The sequence below is a fragment of the Hordeum vulgare genome, chromosome 4H (genome assembly GCF_904849725.1).
Source record: "Hordeum vulgare subsp. vulgare chromosome 4H, MorexV3_pseudomolecules_assembly, whole genome shotgun sequence".
In the NCBI taxonomy this organism is placed as follows: Eukaryota; Viridiplantae; Streptophyta; class Magnoliopsida; order Poales; family Poaceae; genus Hordeum; species Hordeum vulgare.
Genome location: NC_058521.1, coordinates 98,658,958 through 98,680,738, shown reverse-complemented (window position 1 = coordinate 98,680,738; position 21,781 = coordinate 98,658,958). Strand labels below are relative to the sequence as shown.

Sequence of the window (21,781 nt, the reverse complement as noted above, 5' to 3'; positions counted from 1 at the left end):
TGCATGACCCAGGAAAGTGTGTCCGGCCAGAGTTTATCAAGTGTGTTGGGTACTTTGGTGCACCCCTGCGGGGATGAAAATTAACTACTCAAATAGCCGTGTCCACTGTTACAGGATGACTTGGAGTTGTGCACCGATCTTATACAACTACAACAAATACTTAACTGGAATGTTTTCTCCGGGACTGCTTTCTCGCAGGGACTTGAGGAAGAATCTCTGGGCATGACCTTAATTATTATTACTACAACAATATGACTATATATATGTGTTGTTTGCTCTACTCGTGTCTACTGCTGGAAGACGTTGAAGATGCTAGTCTTCGATAGGACTAGTCACCTCTCTCTATTCTCGCATTGTTGCAGTCAGTCCACATAAAACCCCTTTCATTTGATACTGATGCATACTTAGCATAGTTCTGATGCAGTCTTGTGAGTACTTTGAATGAATACTCACCGTTGCTTTTATCCCCCTTTTCCCCTTTATACGTTGCTACGACTAGATGATGGAGCCCAGGAGATGGCGAATCCCACCGACGACGACTGCTACCCCGACGATGCCTACTACTATGTGGAGGCCGCTGAAGACCAGGAGTAGTTTAGGAGGTTCCCAGGCAGGAGGCCTCGCCTCGTCCGATCTTTATATCTTTTGTGCTAGCCTTATCTAAGGCATTTTCATGTTTCATCTCTGTACTCAGATATTTGTTGCTTCCACTGACTCGTGTGTTTATTGAGCTTCTGTATTCTATCCATCGAGGCCCGTGGCTTGTAATATGAAGCTTGTATGTTTTTATTTGTGTCTAGAGTTGTGTTGTGATATCTTCTCGCGAGTCCTTGAGCTTGGTCGTACGCATTTGCGTGTATGATTAGCGTACCATCAAATCGAGGGTCTCACGAGTTTGAATCAGAGCTGACAACCTATAGGTAGCCCTCTTTCCACCTCCTTGGCCGAAGTTGAGTCTAGTACTTGAAAAAGTTTTACTAACATTGTTGTGTGGTTTACAGGCCCAAATCTCAATTGGGTGGTATTAGTATATTTTACTTCTCTTATATACTCTGGGTTCTACTCTCTCTTCTCTTTTGTGTTAAATATTTTGCTAACTCTAATATTAGGATCTCGTAATCACATTGACCCAGAGGGATGGATATTTATTGTTGTTCTTCTATTAATATGTTACACACTCTCTCATTTGACATCCTTGAATCTTCCTATTGAGATGCGTCCCACAAGGTAAATCGTACGCCTGACTATGGCTGTTGATGCGACTAGGTTCCCGGCCATTCTGGTCGACCTCTTGACGAGGCAGGGATATCGCTGGTACCCTGAGTACACTATGTATGAGGACTTTCGTGAGTTCAACCAGTACCAATACCAAGCTGAGGTTCGCATCTTCGATCGGACGGACATGTCCACCCACGAGCTCCACACCTTCTACGGCGTTGGATTGACGATCGATATGCTCGTCCATGATGCGACCTATATTGCTATCACCCGCCTCTGCAGAGCATACCCCTTGCATGGAGGATACATCATTCAGATACATCCTCTATGTTCCTACCGGGGATTGCTATCCCTGGAAGCGGTGCCAGAAATCCTTTGGCTACGGCGACAAAAACCTTCTTTCGTCTCTTGAGCTTGCGTTGGTTTTTCCCTTGAAGAGGAAAGGGCGATGCATCACATGAGCAGTAAGTATTTCCCTCAGTTTGAGAACCAAGGTATCAATCCAGTAGGAGAATCTTGTCAAGTCCAGAGTACCCGCGCAAACACAAAAGAGCTTGCACCCAACGCTATAAAGGGGTTGTTAATCCCTTCAAGATTAATTGCAAAGTGAGATCTGAAGATGGAAAGTGCAACAAAGTAAAAGTGTAAGGCTGAAAATATGGTGTGGAGTAGACCCCGGGGCCATAGTGTTCACTAGAGGCTTCTCTTAAAATAGCAAGTATTACGGTGGGTGAACAAATTACTGTCGAGCAATTGATAGAACCGCGCAAAGTCATGACGATATGTAAGGCAATGATCATACATATAGGCATCACGTCCGAGACAAGTAGACCGATACTTTCTGCATCTACTACTATTACTCCACATATCGACCGCTATCCAGCATGCATCTAGTGTATTGAGTTCATGACGAACAGAGTAACGCCTTAAGCAAGATGACATGATGTAGAGGGATAGTCTCAAACCAATGATGTAAACCCCATATTTTTACCCTTGATGGCAACAACACGATGCGTGCCTCGCTACCCCTTCTGTCACTGGGTGAGGTCATCGCACGGTATGAACCCAAAACCAAGCACTTCTCCCATTACAAGAATCATAGATCTAGTTGGCCAAACAAAACCCACAACTTGATGAGAATTACAAGGATATGAAATCATGCATAAGAGAGATGAGAAGAAACTCAAATAAGATTCATAGATAATCTGATCATAAATCCACAATTCATCGGATCTCGACAAACACACCGCAAAAGAAGATTACATCGGATAGATCTCCATGAAGATTATGGAGAACTTTGTATTGAAGATCCAAGAGAGAGAAGAAGCCATCTAGCTACTAGCTATGGACCCGTAGGTCTATGGTGAACTACTCGCGCATCATCAGAGAGGTCATGGTGTTGATGAAGAAGCCCTCCGTGTCCGAATCCCCCCTCCAGCAGGGCACTAGAATGTGCCCCAGATGGGATCTTGCGGAGATAGAAGCTCGCGGTGGTGGAAAAGTATTTTCGATTATCTCTTGATTTTTTCTGGGATTTTAGGGAATATATAGGCGCAAAACCTAGGGCAGAGGAGGTCCAGGGGGGCCACAAGCCCGTGAGGCCCGGCCTCCCCCCTCGCCGGGGCTGGGGGGCTTGTGGGGTCCCTGGGGACCCCGTGCCTTGGTTCTCAAGTCTACCGATCTTCTTCTGTTTCGGAAAAAATCTTTTTGGGGATTTTATTCCGTTTGGACTCCGTTTCAAATCTTCCTCTGAAAAGGGTCAAAACCACGGAAAAACAGGAACTGGCACTTGGCACTGAGTTAATAAGTTAGTCCCAAAAAGATATAGAAGGCATATAAAACATCCAAAGTTTGACAAGATAATAGCATGAAACCATAAAAAATTATAGATACGTTGGAGACGTATCAAGCATCCCCAAGCTTAACTCCTGCTCGTCCTCGAGTAGGGAAGTGATAAAGACTGAATTTTTGATGTGGAATGCTACCTAGCATAGTTGTCCTTTGTAACTTCTTTCATGTGACATGAATGTTCAGATCCGTAAGATTCAAAACAATAGTTTGCTATTGACATGAAAACAACAATACTTCAAGCAAACTAGCAAGGTAATCATGAACTTTCAAAATAACGAGGCCAAACAAAGTTATCCCTACAAAATCATATATTCTGGCTATGCTCCATCATCCTCACACAACTAATGCAAATCATGCACAACCCCGGTATTGGCCAAGTAATTGTTTTCGCACTCTTACTTTCTCAAAATTTTTATAACTATCACACAATACATGAGCGTGAGCCATGGATATAGCACTATAGGTGGAATAGAGTGTGGCGGTGGTTGTGAGACAAAAAGGAGGAGATGGTCACATTGACTCGGCGTATCAAAAGGCTATGGAGATGCCCATTAATAGATATCAATGTGAATGAGTACGGATTGCCATACAAGGGATGCACTAGAGCTATAAGTATGTGAAAGCTCAAAAGGAGAACTAGTGGGTGTGCATCCAACTTGCTTGCTCACGAAGAACTAGGGCAATTTGAGGAAGCCCATCATTGGAATATACAAGACAAGTTATATAATGAAGATTCCCACTAGCATATGGTAGTGACAAAGCAATAAGCTCTCAATCATGAAGAACATGGTGCTACTATGAAGCACAAATGTGGAAAAAGATAGTAGCATTGTCCCTTCTCTCTTTTTCTCTCTTTCTCTTTTTTTTATTTGGGCTCTTTGGCCTCTTCTCTTTTTTTTATTTGGGCTCTTGGCCTCTTTTTTTATTTCCTCACATGGGACAATGCTCTAACAATGATGATCATCACACTTTTATTTACTCACAGCTCAAAGCTCAAAATGATGATGACTCTATAGGAAATGCCTCCGGCAGTGTACCGGGATGTGCAACAGCTTGGCGTATGACGTTGAAACATCTCGCTAGCTATCTTACGATCATGCAATGGCAATATGAGAGTGAAGGCACAAGTCATGAGACGGAACGGTGGGAGTTGCATGGCAATATATCTCGGAATGGCTATGCAAATGCCGTAGTAGGTAGGTATGGTCGCTGTTTTGAGGAAGGCATATGGTGGGTTTGTGTACCGGCGAGAATTGCGCGACACTAGAGAGGCTATCACATTAGTCATGAAGAACTCACATACTTGTTGCGAAAGTTTTTATTAGTAATCGAAACAAAGTGCTAAACGCGTACTCCTAGGGGAAGGGTTGGTAGGTGTTCACCATCGCGCGATCCCGACCTCAACACAAAGGTTGACAATCAATAGATCAATTATTCTCCGACTTCCTAACATAGCGGTTCACCATACGTGCATGCTACGGTAATCACTAACTTCAACACAAGTATTTCTAGATTCACAACACCCTACAAACATAGCTCTTAATATTACCAAATCCACGTCTCAAAACTAATTGAGAGGAATCAAAACTTCTCTTTCTAATCAATGCACATGAAGATGTTGGTTTTTGTATCCTCTTTGGGTACCTATCATGTTTGGGACTACTTTCATAGCATAAGCCAACTACCAAGTCATGCACCGCCGTGCTCTAAAAGATCTAAGTGGAGCACATAGAGCAAAATTATCTAGCTCAAAAGATATAAGTGAAGCACGATGAGCATTCTAGCAAAATCACGATGAGTGCATGTCTCTCTCTAAAGGTGTGCAGCAAGGATAATTGTGACACAACAAAAAGAAAAAACTCCTAAGATACAAGAGCAAAACACATATCATGTGGTGAATAAAAATATAGCTCCAAGTAATGTTACCGATGGATTGAAGACGAAAGAGGGATTGCCTTCCCGGGGCATCCCCAAGCTTAGGATTTTTGGTGTCCTTGAATTTGGCTAGGGATTCCTTGGGCATACAAAAGCTTGAGCTATTTCCACTCCTTATCTCTTTGTCCATGAGAGCATCACCCAAAACTTGAAAACTTCACAACACAAAACTTAAACAGAAACTCGTGATAACATTAGCACAAGAAAACAAACTACCACCACTTTAGGTACTGTATCAACCTTGATTTATATTTATATTGGTGTTGGGATACTGTATTATCACTTTTCCATGGCTAGTACCCCCCGATACTAACCATAGTTTCATCAAAACAAGCAACCAACTCAACAAAAACAGAATCTGTCAAAAATAGACCAGTCTGTAGCAATCTGTATACTTCGTATACTTCTGGGACCTCACAAATTCTGAAACATTACGACTGCCTGGGAAAAAGGCATATCAACCAGCAGCAAAAAAATCAACTCAAAATCTCTTTCTGAATAAAAATGAAAAATCATCTCGTGAGCGAAAAGTTTCTGTCTTTTTCCAGCAGGATCAAACAACCCTCACAAAGACTAGTCATAAAGCTTTTAGCTTGGCTCAAACACAAAAAGAAACACAAAAAACACAATCACAACAGAATTATGATGGTGTGGACGCAACAAAACAGAAAGAAAAATATAAATTCATTGGGTTGCCTCCCAACAAGCACTATTGTTTAACGCCCTTAGCTAGGCATAAAAGCGATAGAATCACGAATTGTCGTCTTTGGTGCTCAAACCATAAGTGGCCTTCATCATGGATTCATAAGGAAATCTTATTTTCTTTCTAGGAAAGTGCTCCATGCCCTTCTTTAAAGGAAATTGAAATCTAATATTCCCTTCCTTCATATCGATGATAGAACCGATAGTCCTTAGGAAAGGTCTACCAAGAATAATAGGGCATGTAGGATTGCAATCAATGTCAATTGCAATGAAATCCATGGGTTCATAGTTCCTATTTGCAATAATAAGAACATCGTTGATCCTTCCCATGGGTTTCTTGACAGTAGAATCCGCAAGATGCAAATTAAGAGAACACTCTTCAAGCTCATTAATACCCAGAACATCACATACAGACTTTGGAATCGCGGAAACACTAGCACCCAAATCACACAAAGCATTGCGTTCATAGTTTTTGATTTTTTATTTTGATAGTAGGTTCCCACTCATAATGAAGCTTTCTAGGGATAGAGACTTCCAATTCAAGTTTCTCTTCAAGAGATTTTATCATAGCTTCGACGATATGATTGGTAAAGGCTTTGTTTTGGCTATAAGCGTGTGGAGAGTTTAGCATGGATTGCATCAAGGAAATGCATTCAATCAAGGAGCAATTATCATAATTGAAATTCCTTGAAATCCAAAGTAGTAATTTCATTACTACTCAAAGTTTTAATATCTTCTACTCCACTTTCAATGCTTTTAGCATCAAGATAGATGGACTCCGAATCATTGGGGCGCTTTTCAACCAAAGTGGATGCATATCCAGCCCCATCATCGTTAGGTTTGACACAAGAAAACAAAGATTCAATGGGAGTCACACCAAGCACTTTAAGATCTTCATGATTCTCATCACGAGTTTCAGGTTTAGCAGCCATTTTATTGACTAAGGTAGCCTGCTTATCAGAAATCTGGTTTACCAACTTTTCAAGACGAGCAAACTGAGAATTTAGCGCAAGGAATTCTTTGGCCATATCATCAACTTCTCTAATCATGAAAGCCAGAAAAGAATTTTGCTCCTTCAGTTCTCTACGAAAGTAACTGTTGTATTCAAACTGTGCAGACATGAAGCCTTTAACACTAGTTTCAATCTGTTCCAACCTTGCATAGTGAGTATCAAAATCCCTTGGTTGGGCCATGCGGGTTTTCGCAGGCAGACAAGCGGGCAAAGAGCAAGCGAGAGAAAAGGGCGAACGGAAAGGCCAACGAAAAAGGCAAATATTTTTTAAAATTTTTGTTTTTTAGAAGTGGGGGAGAGGAAAGCGAGAGGCAGAAAAGTAAATGCAAGAGATGAGTTTGCGACACTTACTTGGATGAGTTCTTGACTTGATCCTCCCTGGCAACGGCGCCACAAATTCTTCTGATAGCCCTAGCAGTGGCGCCAGAAATCCTTTGGCTACGGCGACAGAAACCTTCTGTCATCTCTTGAGCTTGCATTGGTTTTTCCCTTGAAGAGGAAAGGGCGATGCAGCAGAGGAGCAGTAAGTATTTCCCTAAGTTTGAGAACCAAGGTATCAATCCAGTAGGAGAATCTCGTCAAGTCCAGAGTACCTGCGCAAAGACAAAAGAGCTTGCACCTAGAGCTATAAAGGGGTTGTCAATCCCTTCAAGATTGATTGCAAAGTGAGATCTGAAGGCGGAAAGTGCAATGAAGTAAAAGTGTAAGGCTGAAAATATGGTGTGGAGTAGACCTGGGGGCCATAGTGTTCACTAGAGGCTTCTCTTAAAATAGGAAGTATTACGGTGGGTGAACAAATTACTGTCGAGCAATTGATAGAACCGCGCAAAGTCATGACGATATCTAAGGCAATGATCATACATATAGGCATCACGTCCGAGACAAGTAGACCGGTACTTCCTGCATCTACTACTATTACTCCACACATCGACCGCTATCCAGCATGCATATAGTGTATTGAGTTCATGACGAACAGAGTAACGCCTTAAGCAAGATGACATGATGTAGAGGGATAGTCTCAAAGCAAAGATGAAAACCCCATCTTTTTACCCTTGATGGCAACAACACGATGCGTGCCTCGCTACCCCTTCTATCACTGGGTGAGGTCACCGCACGGTATGAACCCAAAACCAAGCACTTCTCCCATTGCAAGAATCATAGATCTAGTTGGCCAAACAAAACCCACAACTCGAAGAGAATTACAAGGATATGAAATCATGCATAAGAGAGATCAGAAGAAACTCAAATAAGATTCATAGATAATCTGATCATAAATCCACTATTCATCGGATCTCGAGAAACACGCCGCAAAAGAAGATTTCATCGGATAGATCTCCATGAAGATCATGGAGAACTTTGTACTGAAGATCCAAGAGATAGAAGACGCCATCTAGCTACTAGCTATGGACCCGTAGGTCTATGGTGAACTACTCACGCTTCATCGGAGAGGTCATGGTGTTGATGAAGAAGCCCTCCGTGTCCGAATCCCCCCTCCGCCACAGCACCAGAACGTGCCCCAGATGGGATCTTGCGGAGACAGAAGCTTGCGGCGGCGCAAAAGTATTTTCTATGATCTCTTGATTTTTTCTGGGATTTTAGGGAATATATAGGCGCAAAACCTAGGGCATAGGAGGTCCACGGGGCCCACAAGCCCGTGAGGCTCGGCCTCCCCCCCTGGCGGGGGCTGGGGGGCTTGTGGGGTCCCTCAGGACCCCCGACCTTGGTTCTCAAGTCTCCCGATCTTCTTCTGTTTCGGAAAAAATCTTTTCTGGGATTTTATTCCGTTTGGACTCCGTTTCAAATCTTCCTGTGAAAAGGGTCAAAAACACGGAAAAAACAGGAACTGGCACTTGGCACTGAGTTAATAAGTTAGTCCCAAAAAAGATATAAAAGGCATATAAAACATCCAAAGTTTGACAAGATAATAGCATGAAACCATAAAAAATTATAGATACATTGGAGACGTATCAGGGATGATAGTGGATCTGATCTCACTGCCTACGCTGCTCACGTTCGGAAGTGCAACGACCGGTCCTACGTTGTTGTCTGTACCCCCCTACATGAGGCGTCGTTATGACCCACAAGTCTTGGTGTAGTACACGGAGGCGCTGGATCGTGCCTTCTAAGCTCAGACTATGGAGCTGCACGCCATGCGTACCCGTCCCTAAGACGCATTGAGACAACTGCAGCCAGCAGTCGCCGCGATGATCCACCCTTCGTTCATCCTTAGGGGTGAGGAGCGAGCGGGGGGGGGGGGTCGCGATCCACCGGGGGCTCGGTTGGGGCTGAGGGGGAGAGAGTGGGAGGCTAGGGTGGGGGTTAGGGTTTGGGGGGTTTTATACCCCCCGGGGTTTAGTCGGCCGGTGGGGGGGGGGGTGGCCGGTTGGGCTGGTTGGTGGGCCGATGCCTAGTTGGGCCTCCGAGGGGGGATTTTATTCCTTTTTTGTTTCACTTTTTCAGCTTCTATTTCATTTACTTTTTGCATTAGTTCTCTAGAGAAAAAATGTGTAACAAGGTCCAACAAAAATATCTTGCAATATTCTGCATGGCCACATCAAGTTTGGGCATTTTTGGAATACATTTTAATTTTCCATTTGAATTTAGGAGCACTTTTAAATGGTTTAAGCTTTTGTTTTGGATGGTGGGGTCCACACCAACATCAAGGTGATGTTGTTTTCCTTCACAATATTTTTTTGAGATTTTCAACAAGTGTGCAACATTTTTCATATGTTGTTTGAGGATTTATTTTATCACAATAAAATCCTAGGGCATTTAGTAGTGGAATTTTAAATGAGATATGAAATCCATATTGATCATGTACTGTTTAACAAAATGATTTGGCATTGATCATGGTCATCATTGTAGCTTAATTACAATGATCACTATAGCATAATCCAGGGATGTCACACATGGGAACTACCCTCAAGCCTTAGCTGTGAACCTGCTCTCGCCTAGGGTAAAATGTGACCCGAGTGCGGATGTCCTCCATGGGGGTTGTAGCTGTGAACCTGCTTTCGCCTAAGTAAAATCGGCTCTGAATGAGGGCACACTCCTCACTCGGATGCCAAGATGAAAAAGACAATCATTGGTCTGAGGGAAGTACCCTCAAGCCTTAGCTGCCAACCTCCTTTCGCCTAGGGTAAAACCTGCCCCGAGTGAGGACATCCTCCATGCTTGGGGGCTTAGCTGCAAACCTGCTTTCGCCTTAGTAAAGACAGCTACGAATGAGGTCATAACCCTCACTCGGGCGTCATGATGAACATGACCATCATTAGTTCAAAGACTCAAATTCGAATAAAAACATAGCAAAGAAAACCGCATTATGATTCGAAACAAAAGTACGGATAGCAGGAGCCCAAGGCTCACTCAAAGTTTAACGGTTAGATCAAGCACTCGGACAAAGGAACCACAGCTTCCACAAAGGTGTCGAGGTCAATCCCATCAGCAATCCAAGTGGCAACCTACATGAATACCTCCATGAAGTATTGAAACTTGGCGTTCTTCCTATTGGCGACCTTGAGGTTCTTCAGCTTCTCCTGATCCACTCAGCGACCCGTCAACCATGTATAGTGTCTGCACGCCGCCACCCACTCCATTGCCTGGCCCGACATGGCTAAAGTGGAGGTGGCCGTACCACTGACCGATGCCGGATCCCGCAAGATGACGGCCAACGTACCTCCCGTGCCCCGCATGAGGAGCACACACGAATCGCATAGGCCAGCCGGCGGGCCCCAGACCCCGATGGGACCCTGCAGCTGGCGGGCCCCGCCAGCGACATTACTGATCAGCGGCGGGCCCTCTGACTAGCCGGAGATGCTGCCAGCTGGGCCCCCTTTGCAGTACCTTACATCCATATTGTAGGCAGAGGGGGTCGTCTATAAAACCCACTTACCCCCTCCATGTAGAGGGTCGTCCATTCTTACGCACACACACACTCACACACGAGAGGTAGACTGCGAGCCGGCTGCTCCATCTTCATCCTCCGTCAAACAGCTCAAGGAGCACATTCTATTTCCACTGGTTCATCAACCACTCCGGCAGGACTAGCGGTATTACCTCCCACGGAGGGCCCCAAACCTGGGTACATCATGCGTCTTGCACTGCTAGTTACCAATCCCATTCCCGGAGCCCGTCAGTGTTCTTTGTGTCCAAACCACCCTCGATAAGCCTACCCATGTTATCTGTCGTGAGAAAACGACGACAGTTGGCGCCCACCATGGCAACGGTGGCATTGGTGGGAAAGTCACAGAGTTAGCAGTGTTTTATCGTACACTCTTGGTGGCAACGGTGGGAAAGTCGGAGAGTTAGCGGTGTTTTGTCGTATGTACTTGGTGGCAACTACGACATTGGTGGGAAAGTCGCAGAGTTAGCGGTGTTTTATCGTATGTTCTTGGTGGCAACGGTGGGAAAGTCACAGAGTTAGCGGTGTTCTATCGTACGTACTTTGTGGCAACGGTGGCATTGGTGGGAAAGATGCAGATTTTGCGGTGTTTTATCGTACGATCTTGGTGGCAACGGTGGGAAAGTCGCAGAGTTAGCGGTGTTTTATTGTACGTACTTGGTGGCAACGACGGCATTGGTGGGAAAGTCACAGAGTTAGCGGAGTTTTATCATACGTACTTGGTGGCAATGACGGCATTGGTGGGAACGTTGCAGAGTTAGCGCTGTTTTATCGTACGTACTTGGTGGCAACGGCAGCATTGGTGGGAAAGTCGCAGAGTTAGCGGTGCTTTATCATACGTTCTTGGTGGCAACGGTGGGATAGTCGCAGAGTTAGCGGTGTTTTATCGTACGTACTTGGTGGAAACGACAGCATTGGTGGGAAGTCGCAGAGTTAGCGATGTTTTATCGTACGTACTTGGTGGCAACGGCGGCATTGGTGGGAAAGTCGTAGAGTTAGCGGTGTTATATCGTTCGTTCTTGGTGGCAATGTAGGGAAAGTCGCAGAGTTAGCGGTGTTTTATCGTACATACTTGGTGGCAACGACGACATTGGTGGGAAAGTCGCAGAGTTAGCGGTGTTTTATCGTACGTTCTTGGTGGCAACGGTGGGAAAGTCGTAGAGTTAGCGGTGTTTTACCATACATACCTGGTGGCAACGGCGGCATTGGTGGGAAAGTCGCAGAGTTAGCGCTCTTTTATCATACGTTCTTGGTGGCAACGGTGGGAAAGTCCCAGAGTTAGTGTTGTCTTATCGTACATACTTGGTGGCAACTGTGAGAAGTTCTCGTGTTCCATTCCCCTTTTGAAATATTTTTGCACCACGTGACAAGGATGACGCGGGTCCGTAATCTATATGAAACCCTTTTTCTTATCTTTGATGTTTGTGATATGTTATAGCTTGCGGCTCTTTGTTCACGCATCTAGGGGCGGCGTCATTGGGTGTCAAGCGTGGTCGGAAAAGACATAGAGGTCGTAGTGGTGCTCGTGTTGTTGAGGTAGGGAGCGAGGGGTAAAATTCTCGTGTTAAAGTCGTCTACGTTGTCGAGGCAAACGTGGCAATGGACATGGGAGGGGCAAGCATAAGGAACCAATAGATAGTAGCATGTCGGATGCGATCATACCAGCACTAAAGCACCGGATCCCATCAGAACTCCGAAGTTAAGCGTGTTTGGGCGAGAGTAGTACTAGGATGGGTGACCTCCTGGGAAGTCCTTGGGATGCATTCCCCTTTTGAAATATTTTTGCGCCACATGACAAGGATGACGCGGGTCCGTGATCTATATGAAACCCTTTTTCTTATCTTTGACGTTTGTGATATGTTTTAGCTTGCGGCTCATTGTTCACGCGTCTAGGGGTGGCGTCGTTTGTTGTCAAGCGTGGTCGGAAAAGACAAAGAGGTCGTGGTGGTGCTCGTGTTGTTGAGGTAGGGAGGGAGGGGTGACATTCTTGAGTTAAAGTCGTCTACGTTGTCGAGGCAAACGTGGCAATGGACATGGGAGGGAAAGCATAAGGAACCAATAGATAGTAGCATGTCGGATGCGATCATACCAGCACTAAAGCACCGAAACCCATCAGAACTCTGAAGTTAAGCGTGCTTGGCCGAGAGTAGTACTAGGATGGGTGACCTCCTACTCCGAAGTTAGGCATGCTTCGGCGAGAGTAGTACTAGGATGGGTGACCTTCTGGGAAGTCCTTGTATTGCATTCCCCTTTTGAAATATTTTTGTGCCACGTGAGAAGGATGACGCGGGTCCGTGATCTATATGAAATCCTTTTTCTTATCTTTGATGTTTGTGATATGTTTTAGCTTGCGGCTCATTGTTCACGCGTCTAGGGACGGCGTCGTTGGGTGTCAAGCGTGGTCGAAAAAGACAAAGAGGTCGTGGTGGTTCTCGTGTTGTTGAGGTAGGGAGGGAGGGGTGAAATTCTTGTGTTAAAGTCATCTACGTTGTCGAGGCAAACATGGCAATGGACATGCGAGGGGCAAGCATAAGGAACCAATAGATAGTAGCATGTCGGATGCGATCATACCAGCACTAAAGCACGGGATCCCATCACAACTCCTAAGTTAAGCTTGCTTGGGCGAGTGTGTTACTAGGATGGGGGACCTCCTGGGAAGTCCTCGTGTTGCATTCCCCTTTTGAAATATCTTTGCGCGACGTGACAAGGATGACGCGAGTCCGTGATCTATATGAAACCCTTTTTCTTATCTGTGATGTTTGTGATATGTCTTAGCTTGTGGCTCATTGCTCACGCGTGTAGGGGCGGCGTCGTTGGGTGTGAAGCGTGGTCGGAAAAGATAGAGTGGTGGTGGTGGTGCTCGTGTTGTTGAGGTAGGGAGGGAGGGGTGAAATTCTTGTGTTAAAGTCGTTTATGTTGTCGAGGCAAACGTGGCAATGGACATGGGAGTGGCAAGCATAAGGAACCAATAGATAGTAGTATGTTGGATGCGATCATACCAGCACTATAGCACCGGATCCCATCAGAACTCCGAAGTTAAGCGTGCTTGGGCGAGAGTAGTACTAGGATGGGTGAACTCCTCGGAAGTCCTCGTGTTGCATTCCCCTTTTGAATTTTTTTTGCGCCATGTGACAAGGATGACGTGGGTCCATGATCTATATGAAACCCTTTTTCTTATCTTTGACGTTTGTGATATGTTTTAGCTTGCGGCTCATTGTCCGCGCATCTAGGGGCGGCGTCGTTGGGTGTCAAGCGTGGTCGGAAAAGACAGAGAGGTCGTGGTGGTGCTCGTTTTATTGAGGTAGGGAGGGAGGGGTGAAATTCTTGTGTTAAAGTCGTCTACGTTGTTGAGGCAAACGTGGCAATGGACATGTGAGCGGCAAGCATAAGGAACCAATAGATAGTAGCATGTCGGATGCGATCATACCAGCACCAAAGCACCGGATCCCATTAGAACTCCGAAGTTAAGGGTGCTTGGGAGAGAGTAGTACTAGGATGGGTGAACTCCTGGGAAGTCCTCGTGTTGCATTCCCCTTTTGAAATTTTTTGCGCCACTTGACAAGGATGACGCGGGTCCGTGATCTGTATGAAACCCTTTTTATTATCTTTGACGTTTGTGATATGTTTTAGCTTGCGGCTCATTTTTCACGCATCTAGGGGCGGCGTCGTTGGGTGTCAAGCATGGTCGGAAAAGACAGAGAGGTCGTGGTGGTGCTCGTGTTGTTGAGGTAGGGGGGGAGGGATGAAATTCTTGTGTTAAAGTCGTCTACGTTGTCGAGGCAAACGTGGCAATGGACATGGGAGGGGCAAGCATAAGGAACCAATAGATAGTAGCATGTCGGATGCGATCATACCAGCACTAAAGCACCGGAGCCCATCGGAACTCCGAAGTTAAGTGTGCTTGGGAGAGAGTAGTAATAGGATAGGTGACCTCCTGGGAAGTCCTCCTGTCGTCGTTGGGTGTAAAGCGTGGTCGGAAAAGACACAGAGGTCGTGGTGGTGCTCATGTTGTTGAGGTAGGGAGGGAGGGGTTAAATTCTTGTGTTACAGTCGTATACTTGTCGAGGCAAATGTGGAAATGGACATGGGAGGGGCAAGCATAAGGAACCAATAGATAGTAGCATGTAGGATGCGATCATACCAGCACTAAAGCAGCGGATCTCATCAAAACTCCGAAGTTAAACGTGCTTGGGCGAGAGTAGTACTAGGATGGGTGACCTCCTGAGAAGTCCTCGTGCTGCATTCCCCTTTTGAAATATTTTTGCGCCACGTGACAAGGATGACGCGGGTCCGTGATCTATATGAAACCCTTTTTATTATCTTTGACGTTTGTGATATGTTTTAGCTTGCGGCTCATTGTTCACGCGTCTAGGGGCGACGTCGTTGGGTGTCAAGCGTGGTTGGAAAATACAGAGAGGTCGTGGTGGTGCTCGTGTTGTTGAGGTAGGGATCGAGGGGTGAAATTCTTGTGTTAAAGTCGTCTACGTTGTCGAGGCAAACATGGCAACGGACATGGGAGGGGCAAGCATAAGGAACCAATAGATAGTAGCATGTCGGATGCGATCATACCAACAATAAAGCACCGGATCCCATTAGAACTCCAAAGTTAAGCGTGCTTGGGCGAGAGTAGTACTAGGATGGGTGACCTCCTAGGAAGTTCTCATGTTGCATTCCCCTTTTGAAATATTTTTTGAGGTAGGGAGGGAGGGGTGAAATTCCTGTGTTATAGTCGTCTACACTGTCGAGGCAAACGTGGCAATGGAGATGGGAGGGGCAAGCATAAGGAACAAATAGATAGTAGCACCTTCGATGCTTTGAGACCAACACTAAAGCACGAGATCCCATCAGAACTCCGAAGTTAAGCGTGCTTGTGCGACAGTAGTACTAGGATGGGTGACCTCCTCGGAAGTCCTCGTGTTGCATTCCCCTTTTTAAATATGTTTGCGCCAAGTGACAAGGATGACGCGGGTCCGTGATCTATATGAAACCCTTTTTCATATCTTTGACGTTTGTGATATGTTTTAGCTTGCGGCTTAGGCGGCGTCGTTGGGTGTCAAGCGTGGTTGGAAACGACAAAGAGGTCGTGGTGGTTCTCCTGTTGTTGAGGTAGGGAGGGAGGGGTGAAATTCTTGTGTTAAAGTCGTCTATGTTGTCGAGGAAAACGTGGCAATGGACATGGGAGGGGCAAGCATAAGGAACCAATAGATAGTAGCATGTCGGATGCGATCATACTAGCACTAAAGCATCGGATCCCATTAGAACTCCGAAGTTAAGCGTGCTTGGGCGAGAGTAGTAATAGGATGGGTGACCTCCTAGGAAGTCCTCGTGTTGCATTCCCATTTTGAAATATTTTTTTCTTAATTTGACGTTTGTGATATATTTTGGCTTGTGGCTCATTGTTCACGCGTCTAGGGGTGGCATTGTTGGGTGTCATGCGTGGTCGCAAAGACAGAGAGGTCGTGGTGGTGCTTGTGTTGTTGAGGTAGGTAGGGAGGGGTGAAATTCTTGTGTTAAGGTCGTCTACGTTGTCGAGGCAAACGTGGCAATGGACATGGAAGGGCCAAGCATAAGGAACCAATATATAGTAGCACGTTGGTTACGATCATACCAGCACTAAAGCACTGAATCCCATCAGAACTCTGAAGTTAACCGTGCTTCGGCATGAGTAGTACTAGAATGGGTGACCTCCTGGGAAGTCCTCATGTTGCATTCCCCTTTTTAAATATTTTTGCGCCACGTGACAAGGATGACGCGCGTTTTTGATCTATATGAAACCCTTTTTCTTATCTTCGACGTTTGTGACATGTTTTAGCTTGTGGCTCATTGTTCACGCGTCTAGGGGCGGCGTCCTTGGGTGTCAAGCATGGTCGGAAAAGACAGAGAGGTCGTGTTGGTGCTCGTGTTTTCGAGGTAGGGAGGGAGGGGTGAAATTCTTGTGTTAAAGTCGTCTACGTTGTCGAGGCAAACGTGGCAATGGACATGGGAGGGGCAAGCTTAAGGAACCAATAGATAGTAGCACGTCGGTTGCGATCATACCAGCACTAAAGCCCCGGATCCCATCAGAACTCTTAAGTTAAGCGTGCTTGGGGGAGACTAGTACTAGGATGGGTGGCTTCCTGGGAAGTCCTCGTGTTGCATTCCCCTTTTAAATATTTTTGCGCCATATGACAAGGATGATGCGCGCCCGTGATCTATATGAAACCCTTTTTCTTATCTTTGACGTTTGTGATATGTTTTAGCTTCCGGCGCATTGTTCACGCGTCTAGGGGCAGCGTCGTTGGGTGTCAAGCATGGTCGGAAAAGACAGAGAGGTCGTGGTGGTGCTCGTGTTGTTGAGGTAGGGAGGGGTGAAATTCTTGTGTTAAAGTCGTCTTCGTTGTCGAGGCAAACGTGGCAATGCATACGCGAGGGGCAAGCATAAGGAACCAATAGAGAGTAGCATGTCGGATGCGATCATACCAGCACTAAAACACCGGATCTCATTATTACTCCGAAGTTAAGCATGCTTGGGCGAGAGTAGTACTAGGATTGGTGACCTCCTCGGAACTCCTCGTGTTGCATTCCCCTTTTAAAATATTTCTGCGCCACGTGACAAGGATGACCCGCGTCCGTGATCTATTTTCGCGCCATCAGAACTCCGAAGTTGAGCGTGCTTGGGCGAGAGTAGTACTAGGATGGGTGACCTCCTGGGAAGTCCTCGTGTTGCATTCCCCTTTTGAAATATTTTTGCACCACGTGACAAGGATGACGCGCGTCCGTGATCTATATGAAACCATTTTTCTTATCTTTGACGTTTGTGATATGTTTTAGCTTGCGGCTCGTTGTTCACGCGTTTAGGGGCGACGTTGTTGGGTGTCAACCGTGCTCGGAAAAGACAGAGAGGTCGTGGTGGTGCTCGTGTTGTTGAGGTACGGAGGGAGGGGTGAAATTCTTGTGTTAAAGTCGTCCACGTTGTCGAGGCAAACGTGGCCATGGACATGGGAGGGGCAAGCATAAGGGGTCAACTAGCTCAAAAAAAAGTAAATGCACGAAAAATACCAAATAATAGTTTGGATAGTCAAAATAATTAATTTTGAAAATAGAAAATAGTTTTGAATTATTTATTCAATTTCAAACACTTTTCATTATCATAGTTTTGTCAAATTCTCAAATATGCAAAAAGAATTTTAATAAACATAGTTTTTAATTGAAAATAACAAAATAGTTAATAGTTTGGATAGTCAAAAAAATTAATTTTGAAAATAGAAAATAGTTTTGAATTATTTATTCAATTTGAAACACTTTTCATTATCATAGTTTTGTCAAATTCTCAAATATGCAAAAAGAATTTTAATAAACATAGTTTTTAATTGAAAATAAAAAAATAGTTAATAGTTTGGATAGTCAAAATAATTAATTTTGAAAATAGAAAATACTTTTGAATTATTTATTCAATTCCAAACACTTTTCATTATCATAGTTTTGTCAAATTCTCAAATATGCAAAAAGAATTTTAATAAACATAATTTTTAATTGAAAATAACAAAATAATTAATAGTTTGGATAGTCAAAATAATTAATTTATAAAATTGAAAATAGTTTTGAATTATTTATTCAATTTCAAACACTTTTCATTATCATAGTTTTGTCAAATTCTCAAATATGCAAAAAGAATTTTAATAAACATAGTTTTTAATTGAAAATAACAAAATAGTTAATAGTTTGGATAGTCAAAATAATTAATTTTGAAAATAGAAAATAGTTTTGAATTATTTATTCAATTTGAAACACTTTTCATTATCATAGTTTTGTCAAATTCTCAAATATGCAAAAAGAATTTTAATAAACATAGTTTTTAATTGAAAATAACAAAATAGTTAATAGTTTGGATAGTGAAAATAATTAATTTTGAAAATAGAAAATACTTTAGTATTATTTATTCAATTTCAAACACTTTTCATTATCATAGTTTTGTCAAATTCTCAAATATGCAAAAAGAATTTTAATAAACATAGTTTTTAATTGACAATAACAAAATAGTTAATAGTTTGGATAGTCAAAATAATTAATTTTGAAAATGGAAAATAGTTTTGAATTATTTATTCAATTTCAAACACTTTTCATTATCATAGTTTTGTCAAATTCTCAAATATGCAAAACGAATTCTAATAAACATAGTTTTTAATTGAAAATAACAAAATAGTTAATAGTTTGGATAGTCAAAATAATTAATTTTGAAAATAGAAAATAGTTTTGAATTATTTATTTAATTTCAAACACTTTTCATTTTCATAGTTTTGTCAAATTCTCAAATATGCAAAAAGAATTTTAATAAACATAGTTTTTAATTGAAAATAAAAAAATAGTTAATAGTTTGGATAGTCAAAATAATTAATTTTGAAAATAGAAAATACTTTTGAATTATTTATTCAATTCCAAACACTTTTCATTATCATAGTTTTGTCAAATTCTCAAATATGCAAAAAGAATTTTAATAAACATAGTTTTTAATTGAAAATAACAAAATAGTTAATAGTTTGGATAGTCAAAATAATTAATTTTGAAAATGGAAAATAGTTTTGAATTATTTATTCAATTTCAAACACTTTTCATTATCATAGTTTTGTCAAATTCTCAAATATGCAAAACGAATTCTAATAAACATAGTTTTTAATTGAAAATAACAAAATAGTTAATAGTTTGGATAGTCAAAATAATTAATTTTGAAAATAGAAAATAGTTTTGAATTATTTATTTAATTTCAAACACTTTTCATTTTCATAGTTTTGTCAAATTCTCAAATATGCAAAAAGAATTTTAATAAACATAGTTTTTAATTGAAAATAAAAAAATAGTTAATAGTTTGGATAGTCAAAATAATTAATTTTGAAAATAGAAAATACTTTTGAATTATTTATTCAATTCCGAACACTTTTCATTATCATAGTTTTGTCAAATTCTCAAATATGCAAAAAGAATTTTAATAAACATAGTTTTTAATTGAAAATAACAAAATAATTAATAGTTTGGATAGTCAAAATAATTAATTTATAAAATTGAAAATAGTTTTGAATTATTTATTCAATTTCAAACACTTTTCATTATCATAGTTTTGTCAAATTCTCAAATATGCAAAAAGAATTTTAATAAACATAGTTTTTAATTGAAAATAACAAAATAGTTAATAGTTTGGATAGTCAAAATAATTAATTTTGAAAATAGAAAATAGTTTTGAATTATTTATTCAATTTGAAACACTTTTCATTATCATAGTTTTGTCAAATTCTCAAATATGCAAAAAGAATTTTAATAAACATAGTTTTTAATTGAAAATAACAAAATAGTTAATAGTTTGGATAGTGAAAATAATTAATTTTGAAAATAGAAAATACTTTAGTATTATTTATTCAATTTCAAACACTTTTCATTATCATAGTTTTGTCAAATTCTCAAATATGCAAAAAGAATTTTAATAAACATAGTTTTTAATTGAAAATAACAAAATAGTTAATAGTTTGGATAGTCAAAATAATTAATTTTGAAAATGGAAAATAGTTTTGAATTATTTATTCAATTTCAAACACTTTTCATTATCATAGTTTTGTCAAATTCTCAAATATGCAAAACGAATTCTAATAAACATAGTTTTTAATTGAAAATAACAAAATAGTTAATAGTTTGGATAGTCAAAATAATTAATTTTGAAAATAGAAAATAGTTTTGAATTATTTATTTAATTTCAAACACTTTTCATTTTCATAGTTTTGTCAAATTCTCAAATATGCAAAAAGAATTTTAATAAACATAGTTTTTAATTGAAAATAACAAAATAGTTAATAGTTTGGATAGTCAAAATAATTAATTTTGAAAATAGAAAAAAATTGAAACTATATGAGAATTTATTGAATTTTCTCCATAATTTCAAATATAGTTTCAATTTTTAAATTTACAGTATGTTTAGGCCCGTAAGCCTGCTTTAGAGAGGAGCTTGATGGAGATGCTGCGACGGGGCTTATAAACTATTGTCAGTGCCCCTCGCTGGGCGAGGTGGGACTAAACTTATCGTGCAGTCAGCGGAGGGGCTTTAGTCCCGGGAGGAGCCACGACCCGGGACTAAAGCCCCTCGCCTGCCGCCTGCCGAAAAGTGGTCTTTAGCCCCGGGTCGTGGCTAGACCCGGGACTAAAGGGTGTCTTTAGTCCCGGCTCGAGCCCCGACCCGGGACTAAAGGCCCATGCTTCCCGCCTTTTGGTCTGCCGAAAAAGGGTCTTTAGTCTCGGGTCGTGGCTCCACCCGGGACTAAAGGGTGTCTTTAGTCCCGGTTCGAGCCCCGAACCGGGACTAAAGATCCTACTATATATACGGCGCGGACGAAAATCCTAATCCAAACGCCATTTCGTTCTCTTCTTCCTCTCGCTCGCCTCTCCTGCCCGGCGCGGCAACGGACGATCTCCTCGACGCGGCCAGGCTGCCCGCCGTCGCCGTCGCCCTACCGTCCTCCTCGTCGTCGCCCTGCCGTCGTGCCTGCCGACGGCGACGCCACCGCCGCCGTCGTGCTGGTGAGGAGGAGAAGAAAAGAAGAAAAAGGAGAAGAAAAGAAGAAAAAAGAGAAGGAAAGAAGAAAACGGAAAAGAAAAGAAGAAAAAGGAGAAGAAAAGAAGAAAACGGAGAAGAAAAGAAGAAAAAGGAGAAGAAAAGAAGAAAAGATTTTTTTTGTCATTTAGTTCCTATTGTTATTAGGTTTGTGCTCGATTATTAGGGTTAGTAATATTTAGAATTAGGTTAGGGTTACAAGAAGAAGAAAGATGAACAAAAATAAGAAAATAAGATTAGGAAAAAGGAAAATAAGAAGAGGAGGAGAAGAAAAGAAGAAAAAGGAGAATAAGAAGAGGAGGAGAGGAGAAGAAGAGGAAAAATAGAAGAAGCGGAGAAGTAGAAGAAGAGAATTTGAAGAAAAATAGGAGAAGAAGAAGCGGAGAAGAAAATAAGAAAGAAGAAGAAGAAGAAGAAGAAGAAGAAGAAGACATTTCTACGTACATAGATGCTTAATTACTGTTTTTAGATTATTGCTTAATTTTGCTATTGTATATGCTTAAGTGTTATTTGTAGAATATTTGGTGAATTTAGGGTTAGGTAGGTTAGTGTTAAATAGGTTATTTTTGTTATTTTTGTGTTATTTAAATTT

At 42.0% G+C, this 21,781-nt stretch overlaps 9 non-coding genes and 4 pseudogenes across 9 annotated transcripts; all 13 read left to right on the top strand.

Annotated features, from left to right (window-relative positions):
• Window positions 1–12,267: 12,267 nt before the first annotated feature.
• On the top strand, window positions 12,268–12,386 carry LOC123451359. Its single transcript, XR_006632242.1, has one exon. It is a non-coding gene; the product is annotated as a 5S ribosomal RNA (ribosomal RNA).
• Window positions 12,387–12,694: 308 nt separating this feature from the next.
• Window positions 12,695–12,867, top strand: LOC123451473 (annotated as a pseudogene).
• A 309-nt stretch (window positions 12,868–13,176) lies between these two features.
• Window positions 13,177–13,295, top strand: LOC123451464. Its single transcript, XR_006632336.1, has one exon. It is a non-coding gene; the product is annotated as a 5S ribosomal RNA (ribosomal RNA).
• Window positions 13,296–13,604: 309 nt separating this feature from the next.
• Window positions 13,605–13,723, top strand: LOC123451344. The gene has a single exon (XR_006632227.1). It is a non-coding gene; the product is annotated as a 5S ribosomal RNA (ribosomal RNA).
• Window positions 13,724–14,032: 309 nt separating this feature from the next.
• On the top strand, window positions 14,033–14,151 carry LOC123451371. Its single transcript, XR_006632253.1, has one exon. It is a non-coding gene; the product is annotated as a 5S ribosomal RNA (ribosomal RNA).
• A 308-nt stretch (window positions 14,152–14,459) lies between these two features.
• Window positions 14,460–14,578, top strand: LOC123451476 (annotated as a pseudogene).
• A 168-nt stretch (window positions 14,579–14,746) lies between these two features.
• On the top strand, window positions 14,747–14,865 carry LOC123451430. The gene has a single exon (XR_006632306.1). It is a non-coding gene; the product is annotated as a 5S ribosomal RNA (ribosomal RNA).
• A 309-nt stretch (window positions 14,866–15,174) lies between these two features.
• On the top strand, window positions 15,175–15,293 carry LOC123451442. Its single transcript, XR_006632317.1, has one exon. It is a non-coding gene; the product is annotated as a 5S ribosomal RNA (ribosomal RNA).
• A 133-nt stretch (window positions 15,294–15,426) lies between these two features.
• Window positions 15,427–15,545, top strand: LOC123451480 (annotated as a pseudogene).
• A 292-nt stretch (window positions 15,546–15,837) lies between these two features.
• LOC123451409 lies at window positions 15,838–15,956 on the top strand. Its single transcript, XR_006632287.1, has one exon. It is a non-coding gene; the product is annotated as a 5S ribosomal RNA (ribosomal RNA).
• A 257-nt stretch (window positions 15,957–16,213) lies between these two features.
• Window positions 16,214–16,332, top strand: LOC123451478 (annotated as a pseudogene).
• Window positions 16,333–16,641: 309 nt separating this feature from the next.
• Window positions 16,642–16,760, top strand: LOC123451469. Its single transcript, XR_006632340.1, has one exon. It is a non-coding gene; the product is annotated as a 5S ribosomal RNA (ribosomal RNA).
• A 304-nt stretch (window positions 16,761–17,064) lies between these two features.
• Window positions 17,065–17,183, top strand: LOC123451470. Its single transcript, XR_006632341.1, has one exon. It is a non-coding gene; the product is annotated as a 5S ribosomal RNA (ribosomal RNA).
• The last annotated feature ends 4,598 nt before the right edge of the window (window positions 17,184–21,781 follow it).